Source organism: Juglans regia, chromosome 6 (assembly GCF_001411555.2).
Source record: "Juglans regia cultivar Chandler chromosome 6, Walnut 2.0, whole genome shotgun sequence".
NCBI classification, from domain to species: Eukaryota; Viridiplantae; Streptophyta; class Magnoliopsida; order Fagales; family Juglandaceae; genus Juglans; species Juglans regia.
This window is the reverse complement of record NC_049906.1, coordinates 11237933-11248288: the sequence shown is the minus strand read 5'-3', so window position 1 is coordinate 11248288 and position 10356 is coordinate 11237933.

The window sequence follows — 10356 nt, the reverse complement described above, 5'->3', positions numbered from 1 at the left end:
GGTTTTGGCCAATAGGGATCAACCCCAAATTAAATGCATCTCCAAACAATATTGCGTAAAAGGGTAATCCAAATGTGAACATGCAAGTAGACCGTCAACAAAAACAATAATATATATATAAAGAATAAATTAGTACTCTTGACAATCATATACTCAATAAAAATAAAAGGTGCATTAATCGTTGATTATAGTACTTGCAATTAATAAAAATTATGTTTGACAATATTCCTAAAGACATGAATGGAATGGTTGAGCAGGGACTCGTAAATATTCTTCCTTTCTTTCCCCAACACACTAAAAAAAAAAAAAAAGGAAGAAGATAGAAGAGAAAACTAGTAATTAAGACAAGATATTAAACATTTCTTTCCTTTTCAAGTATCAACCACTATGAATTTGATTTGGGGGTGGGTGGGTGGGTGTGAATGTGGGGCCGTCCCTTTGAACAAAGTGAACACATTCCCGGCCGTGAGCCCTAGATTCAATAATATATTATTTAGGTTTTGTTTGCAATGCCATGCACGGCATTGTTTGTCATGTGTATAATCAGTATGAAACCTGAACGGCCGACCTCCAACCTTATTTAGGATGGCGATGGCAAAAAGAATATGCAGGTTTCTTATCATTTTTGTCCGAACACTTATTTATATATATATATATATATATATATGTATATAACTCCGATGCTTAAACTATTCCCAAAAGCAAATGAGATTAGGCCAGACAATTGAAGATAAATGTGATTGTTGTGAAATCACCTGTTATCAATCTCTCCTAATCAAAGACAAAAGATACTGCATGTGATCATCTCTCTTAATTAATCAATCTGCTTTTGTTCATGGGAGATTGATCTTAGATAATATAATTGTAGCTTATGAGGCCATACACACTATGAATAGTAGATTGGCTGGGAAGTGTAAATATGGCATTGAAACTCGATATGAGTAAAGGATATGACGGGATTGAATGGAAGTTTCTCAGAGCAATAAGAGTAAGTTGGGTTTTGAGCAAAAATGGATTGACCTAATGATGAGTTGCATTAAATCTGTTGTCTATTCTATTCTTAATAATGGAATTCCACAAAGGTTGTTCAATCCAACAAGAGGAATTGGGCAAGGTGATCTATTATCACCTTACCTATTCATATCATGTGTTGGATCTTTAAGTTCTCTTCTCTGTAGTGCAAAAGACAGGTGCTATTACAAGTGTCTCCATTGCTCGAGACAGGATCCGCATTAGCTATTTCTTTTTTGCATATGATAGTTTACTCTTTTATCAAGCCAACTCTCTTGAATGGAGTACGCTAATAAGCATTCTAAACACTTATAGAAAGGCTTTTGGACAAAGGTTGAACAAAGAGAAAGCATCCATCAAATTTAGCATAAATACATCAAAGAAAAGTCAAGAGATCGTTTTGGGTATTGCAGGCCTTAGATCTACAAAGTCTATTGAAAAGTATTGAAGATCTAGAGTTAGCTCATTTCAAAGTATTCTGGACAGAGTAAGACAAAGGGTTAGTAGCTACAAAGTGAAAACTCTATCTTAAGCAGGAAAATAAATTTCACAAAAGGAAGTAGTGCAGACCTTGGCTACCTACAGCATGAGAGTTTTTAAACTCCCAGGTTGTAACGCCCCTTTCTCGAGGGTCCGGAGAGTTAACTCATGTTACCTGATAATTAACTCCAACACTGCTAAAAAACTTTCAAAAACTCCAAATCAAGCATAAACACTTCCAACTTAAATAATCACACAAACTCATTTATCAAATCCTCGATATAATCAATTCTTCAAAAAGCCTCGTAATCAGAACACAATGAAATTTCTTAACAAACATCGTCAATACTTATCGAAACTTTCTGATATTAATCCACTATTCTTAAGACATCTCACCCAATACTTCATAGTCTTGATCCTTAGTTTGACTATTCAAAAACATCTGAAAAATATTTGGAGATAAAGGGTGAGTTATCAACAACTCAGTAAGCGGATGACATATACTAGTGTGTAAATATGAGCATTTACAGAAATCAGAATGCAGAACAAAACATTTTCATTTTCAAAGTGCGGAAGCAAAACATGTTATCAACATGTCAGAGTGAAGATTTAGAAATAATTTCATTCAAAAGTATCATTTGGCATAACATAAATGATCATCATCATCATCAGAACATCATATCAGAACAGAGGACATGTATAACCCCCGTGGTAGGGTTGTGCATCTGCGGATAGCCAAGCAGAACATAAATCACTCTGGCACCAAGGTGTGCACTCAAAATAGAGACCACTACTATAACCTGTGGCAGGACTGTATCCACTATTATTACCCGTGGTTGGGTCGTATCCACTATTATTACCCGTGGTTGGGCTGTATCCACTATTATAACTCGTAGTTGGGCCGTATCCACTATTGTAACCCGTTGTTGGGCCGTATGCCACTATTATCACCCGTGGCAGAGCCGTAACTGAACAGAGCAGAAACAGAATCAAATTCAGAATCAGATAGTCATGCCAAAGGTTTTCAGAAATCACGTCTTATCCAAACAGAGTACTGAACAAAATCTTCGGAACAGAAAAAAATCATATCACAACATAATTTATGCACAAATTTCATATTCGCTCTCTTTTTCAAAGTTCAGAAACAGAATATAAAAAAAAAGCTCATGTCTACACCAGTCATGACAGAAAATACTTTATTCTTAAACAGAATCTCATGAGTAATGCAGAACAAATAACTAAGGTAGTTCAAATTTCTTTTCATAATCAGATATGTATATTTTCCAAAAATAACCTCAGCTCATTTTATTTTAATGCAAAGTCTAATATAAGAACCCCGCTTACCAAGACTTAGCTTTTTCGGAATTTCCTTCAAAATGTCGAACAATAATTAATCCTCACCTATAAAATAATCACGTAATTCTCGTAAATTTTCAATTAATCTCATATTTCGATATTTAATCCTAAGCTTCTAAAATAAACTATTTAATTCCTCAAAACCTAAAATTCTCATAATTTTCGAAATATCCACATTCTCTAAATTTCCTTGATATCAATCAACATTTAAGATAAGTACTAGTAAAAATTTCATAAGAAACAAAATAGCTTTAATCATAATTTAAATATTCAAAATAAAATTGCACACTTACAATAAAAATAATTTGCTACCAATAGTACAAAATAAACATCCTATTTATTATTGAAAAGAATTTATAAAGTTTAATACTAGATAATATAATTATCCCAGAATATTTTAGAATAAACCATAACTATTTTTAAATAGACTAAATCATATCTAAAGTGTAAAAAAAATGACATTACACCAATATTATTTGCTCTTAAAAATAAATCTTTACTTAAATAATATGTTAAAATACTTAAGTGATTTTCTGTAATTCTAATTATATAAGAGTGTACTAATACATAATAAAAGTTTAAAAGCCCATTAATATAACATGTAGTAAAGGGTATTACGGTAATTTCATTTAATTTTTTGAAAACTAACAAAAAACCCTACGTAAATCAACATAACATGCACGACAGGGCTTACTCACGGAGGAAATCAAGCGGCAGCGTGCGACGTAGGCGAGGGGCTAGGCAGACGGCAGTGATCTGGTAGAGCACTGGATGAGAGAGAAAGAGAGAGAGAGACCAACGAATGAGGAAAAAAAAATGAAAGACAGAGTAAGCCGAGAGAGTGACACAGAGGTGCTGTCAGTGGCTTACCGAGAGGGACGCGATGGAAAAAGGAGTGGCGTGGAGTGACCGTCGGAGTTCTCTGTGCCGATGGTAACGACGTGGAAGCGCTAGCACCGTGTGTGGTGGCTTCGAACGACAAGTGCACCAGGTTGGCTTTATCTGCTTTTGGTGGCTAAAACAAGGGAGTTTTCGATTCACTATGTAGGTGGTCGTCCTCGGCAATAAGATGGTGTGCAGTGGTATACGGCAGAGGAGCGGGAGCTCCAGTGATGGCCAAGTGGAGATGGCGCACGGCGAAGTGGAGCTGCGATCCGTGGAGTTGCAGTGTGCCCAGGTTGCATTGATTTGTATGGGGCAGTGAGAGTTCTGGGCGGTGAAAACACGCGGTGGTTCATGGCTGCGCTATGGGGAAGGGCTCACGATGTGGAGGAGAAGTGGGCTACGGAGGGAAAATGTTAGGTAGGAGGCGGTTTCTGAAATATACTAGAAAGATGTGTATTTATATATATGTGAGGAGGAAACCATAGAGATAAGAGGGAGACGTGCGTGCGAAAGAAAGCTGAGTCGTGTGTGTGCATGCATGTCGTGAACGAAAGGAAGACCTAGGGGGAAAAAGAAAAAAAAGATAGACGGAAAGAAAAAAAAAAACAAAATAAAACATGTAGGGACAAATAAACGTGTGAAGAAAATAAAATAAAAATTGAGCTTGATTGAGTCCGGGTGTTACACAGGTGACCTCCTCAAAGATATCAACTACTTACAGCAGAATTTTTTGTGGGGACAATAAGAGTATGAGAAGAAAATACATTGGGTCTCTTGGAGCTCAATGGGGAAAGCTAAGTCAGCAGGGGGATTGAGATTTAGAGACTTGGAAAGCTTTAATATAGCAATGCTAGCAAAGCAAGGTTGGATATTAATTCAATATCCTCACTCTTTAGCTTCTAAAGTCCTAAAGCAGAAATACTTCCCAGAGGACTCATTTTTTCAAGCAAAACTTAGCAACATACCATCTTTTAATTGGAGAAGCATTCTTGCTGCTCGTTCTTTACTAGATGAAGGCACAAATGGAGAATTGGGAATGACTAGCAAGTAAAAATATGGAAAGAAAAGTAGATCCCCAAGCCCAACTCATTCAAAATCCAAAGTGCAGTGAAGACTCTTGATGAAAATGCCATAGTGAAAGAACTCATTGATCCTGATAGAAAGCATTGGAGAATTGATCTGATTGAAGGATTTTTTTTCAAATTATGAGATAAAAGATCCCAATAAGTCACTACAATAATCTGGATGAGCTAATCTAGTAAGGAACTTCAAATGCCTAATTTATATTAAGAAATGCTTACCATAGGCAAAAAGAATATCAAGAACATTCAAAAGGTAGAGTTCTAGTAGAAGTAATCAGAGATGACAATGGTAAGGATTTTGGAAGCTGAACATTACTCCAACAGATAAGATTTTCTTGTGGAAGCATGTCTAAAACAATTCCGACTAGGGGTGACAAAAAATCGGTGAACCGGTGGGTTGGGTCTGGTATCGGTTTAATTTTTCTCAAAACCGGTCAAAATCGATCAAGTTCTGATTTTCCTTTTTTTAACACCGGACCAAATCAGACCGGACCGGTTCATATATATATATATTTTAATTTTTTATATAGTATAAAATATTTTTTATATGATTTTTATATTATATATATAATTATATATAAAATAATTTTGTATTATATGATAAATTACTAATTAATATAATATTAAAATTTAAAATTCTATATAAATAACTATATATTATCACTATAGTCTATTGTATTAATGTATCACTATATATTATAATATACTATAATATATCACTATATATAGTCTATAATACAATTATAATATATATTATAATATTCTTCAATATATTATTACTATATTATTATGTACTATAATATACTATATTATATATACTATACAATATACCGGACCGAAACTAATAAAACCAAAAGTACCATTTTAGGGGTGTAACTGATGCGGTATCGGTTTTTTAAATCTCAAAACCGGTATATACCAATTCAGTTCTTAAATATGTCTAAAACCGGACCGAACCAGACTCATTTCACCCCTAATTCTTACCAACTTGAATTTGTTCAAGAAGAAAATGGTGGATAAGCCAAATTTTCCAATATGTATTGAGGAAGAAGAATCAATGGTTCATGCTTTGTGGAAGTGTAGAGCAGCACAAGATGTTTGGAGCTAGTGCTCCAGAAGAATCTAAAAGAGCAATATTTGCAAAAAATCTTTCTTGGAAACAATATAAGCTATGTATATTGTTTTTGAGATAGAAGAACTAGAGGAAATAACAGTTGTAGCAAAAAGAATATGTCAGAGAAGAAATGAATTTGTTTTCCAATAAGAATTCAAACATCCTAATGTAGTGATGAAGCAATCATGAGATTTTGCAGGATTTGAAAAATCTTAGAATTCAAAGAACTGACCAGGCTAGAACATCTAGCAATGTAACACAGAAATTGGACCCTCCTCCACAGAATTTTTTTAAGGATTAGTTGGGATGCTGCCATTGATAAAACTCACTGCAAAACAGAATTGAAATCTTAGCTCGAGGTTAGAATGGCAGTATCACAGCTGCTATGAGGATGAATCGACCTGATCTATTTCCTATTAATCCTAAACTAGCAGAAGCTTATGGTGCAGTTCAAGCTACTAATTTTGGTTTGGAGTTGGGACTAAGACAGATTATTCTAGAGGGAGATTCTTTACAAATTATCCAAGACATCACTAAAGAAGAGGAATCCTGGGCTAGTGCTGGCATGATTGTTAGTGATAACAAGAAGAAACTAGCTAGGGAGCTATGATAAGTAGTCAGTGAAACATGTGAGAAGAGAAACCAATGAAATAGCTCATACTTTGATAAAAAATGCATTGCTTTTGTGAGATGTTGTTGACATGAAGGTCCTTCATGTATTATTTCTTTGATCAATAAAGCTGATTTTGTCTTTAAAAAAAAAAAAAAAACTATTGGAGTCGGACCGTTGATATCAAAATTAATTGACTAAATCAACAACAATTTAAATGATGGAAAATTTACAATCTCTATCCACAAAAAGCCTTCCATTTTCAAGGTAACATTTACAATTGTTTTTTTTGTTTCCCCCGCAATTTCCACGGTGGAAGAGACGATCTTGGTTTTTGGTCGTTAGCTCAAAACCCAATATAGTCATGCAATGCTTCTTTGTTTTTCTTTGCATTGTGCTTTAAAAAAGAAAGAAAAGAAAAGAAAGTTGCGATGTCATGATTTTTAACTGTCTGGAGTCTGCTTTTGGGATGGCTATTGAAATTGAATCCCCCAATTTATGGGTTGAAAACTTGAAAGTATAATGCGTGCCAACTCTATAATATATACATATATATATATATATACATCTATATGCTTTGTTTTATTTATTTTAAACTTTGGTGGGGCCCCGGAATTAGGTTCTGATCTTGATGTTTATCTATCTAATTGATGTCATATGGTTGAAATAAAAGGATAAGTAGGTTGGAGAAATGTTTTGTTTTCTTCAAAGATAGAGATCTGAGAGATGATCCCTTGCATATGCCTTGGAGATTTGGGTTTCTATAATTTGGAAAGAGAGAGAGATATAGACATATAAAATGGTTCATGTCATTTATACTTATCAGAGTAAGTTTTTTGAGTAACATCAAACACTCAGGCCCGTTTGGATACAGAGATGATCTCATCTCATCTAATTTCAACTAATAATCTCACTATTATTCATAAACCATATTTACTCATCTCATCTCACTATCCAAACGAGCTCATTGAGATAAAACCTGTATTAATGGAATAACTCAATAGTTCTCTTGCTATAGAAGTTTTTCTTGGTGTTAGGATTGGCTATATTTTATTTATATTATAGCAATCCAATTAAACTTTGTAAATAACATTATATTTTAAAATCTTATCTCACAAATTATTAGACATGTATTATTTAGTATAATGAGCTTGAAAAATAAAACAGGTTCATGAACTTGAAAATTAATAAGATTATTAAACAATAAGCATAAAAAAAATTGGAGTTCTCCAAGTTTGGACAATAGATTCTGTGACTGTCAATGCAGAAACATGAGAAGTTTAGAAGCACTACTCTTTTCAATCCAAATGCTCACACATTAAACAAGTGGACCAAGTTCTTAAACACAAATCCAAGCCCAATTGGGATATCCTCCATACAATTAAGTTCATAATTATTTCGGCCTTCCGTACATTGAATTCTGTTATCATTCAAGTTACTTTGAGTCATTGTTAAGTTATTCCCACGTACCCATAAAGCAAGGAGAAGAGATGGGAATATATCTTTTTGATATGATCAATGTAATAAATTAAAAAAAAATATCTAAAGTTGATTTTTTAAGAGAAAAAACTACTTATAATCTTTTTGATTATCACTATCCTATTATTCTTTTTAATGTGATATTTAAATAATCAACAAAATAAATTATAAATAACAAATATTCTTTTGATCACTTGACTAAAAGATGATGAACAATATTATTCTTTTAAAATAATATTAGAAGGAATAATATCTAATATTTTTATATTAAGTTATCGAAAATGATATATATATACAACTCTTTTTACATCATACATACAATCTCTATTTACAAGTCTTTAAACATCCATATTTTAAATAAGAGATATTTTTATAAAATGACTTATAAAAGTAACATCACATTATATAATAGAGTAATATTATATACAGTTTTAAGATTTACAAGTCTCGCACACTATCTTTAAAAGATAATGAGATCCACATTAAAAAAGTAACTTTTTTTTTTTGTGGGTCTCATGCATATTTATCTATTTTTTTTCAAAAGAGAGTTCATGAGACTTGCACATCATAAAACTCTAAATATCATTTCTTTATATAATTTATCATTTTTCTATGAGATATTCTATTTACAGTCCTGAGTGGAGGACTGCATGTGCAATCCCATTGACAAATGAGATAAAAAGGAAAAAAGTATCATTTTAAAAAAGATATTATTGTAATTTAAATTTTTTTTAAACATAATTGTATATGCTTGCATCAGTAGTTTCTATTGGAAGATTGTATGTAGACTAGAGACTACATATAGACTAACTCTTTTTCTATATAAATACCTTCTTTGTAAACATAATTGTATATAGAGTTTAAAATAATTGTGGTCATGTATAAAGAGAGAATAAAAGGTCAGTGTTCATTCAAAATCATATTATTGTAATTTAAATTTTTTTTAAACATAACTGTATAAACTTGCATGAACAATCTCTAAATGGAGATTGTAGGTAGATTAACTCATAACTAATAGATATTTTTTTTCTTTTTACTCTCATTCATCAATGAGACTGTATATACAATTCTGCACTCAAGATTGTAAATAGAATATCTCATTAATTATATTAATAACTAGAACAATTAAATTCAAGAGGAAGAGTCCATTCAAGATTTCTATTCCACCACAAACAGACTAGACCAGAAATTCAGTCCATTTATTTAAATACAAACACACATGAGCAACGGTTATTAGCTTGACCGTTCTAGGTACGTATATACAATCACGGCCACCGGCAGGGGACAAAACCGACTTAAAGTGCAGCAAAGGCATCGTCCACCCACTTCTTCTCTTTAGCCGAGGCTTCTTTATCGGCTTTCTTGGAGAACGGCAGCCGGATCAGAGCCAGGAGAGTGGCCTTTAGCTTGTTCATGCGCTTACGTTGACGAATACGCCGCAGAACCACTTCTCTGTTGAGGGTTTGGCCCAATTTACTGGGTTTTATGTAGAGGTGTCTAGTGACTGGGTTTTGGGTTTCTTCAACGCCTGGTTCTTCTTGAATATCTATGGGGATGTTCTCAGCGTTTGAATCGACAGAGGGTTGGGTCTTGGACACCGTGTAAGACATTTTTGAAGGTTTTAGATGGGAAGGGGAAGAGATAACCTAAGACGAAGAGACATCCGTAGGAAGTCTGAACTATGAATTGGGTGTGGGGCGGATTTTATAGAGCGGCAGATTTGGAGATTTTGAAGCTAAAAACAGTCAGAAAATTGGGGCGGGATTAGATAATAGTATTTGAAATGTGCTGCGCATTAGCCGGAAGTCACAGCACACTACAGGTAAATTTTTTTTTTTCACTCAATAAAGAGAGTGCGTGGCAGCTGATATGTACAGTAAATTGATATTTATATTTTCTGATAATATTTAGGTTGTGTTTGGTTGTTAAATCAAATTTAATTTATCTTAAATATATTATTTTTTTAATTTTTTTATAAAAATGTTAAATTTATTTTAACTTATTTTATATATTTTAATTTAAAATATTAAATTTATCTTAACTTAAAAAAATTAAATTCATCGATATGATCTATAAAATACTATTATTCATAATTAAACAAAACTTAACACATCTCAACATTCAAACATAATCTTAGATAACTCATCTCAAATAAATTATTAATGAGATTCACTATTTTTTAATTTTTTATAAAAAAATTAAACTTATCTCATATATTTGATATATTTTAAAGTTAAATCAATTTTAATTTAAAAAAATTAAATTTATTTTAATAAAATACAAAATATTATTATTCATTATTCAATTCAATTCATTTTATCGTCCAAAAATATTCGAGG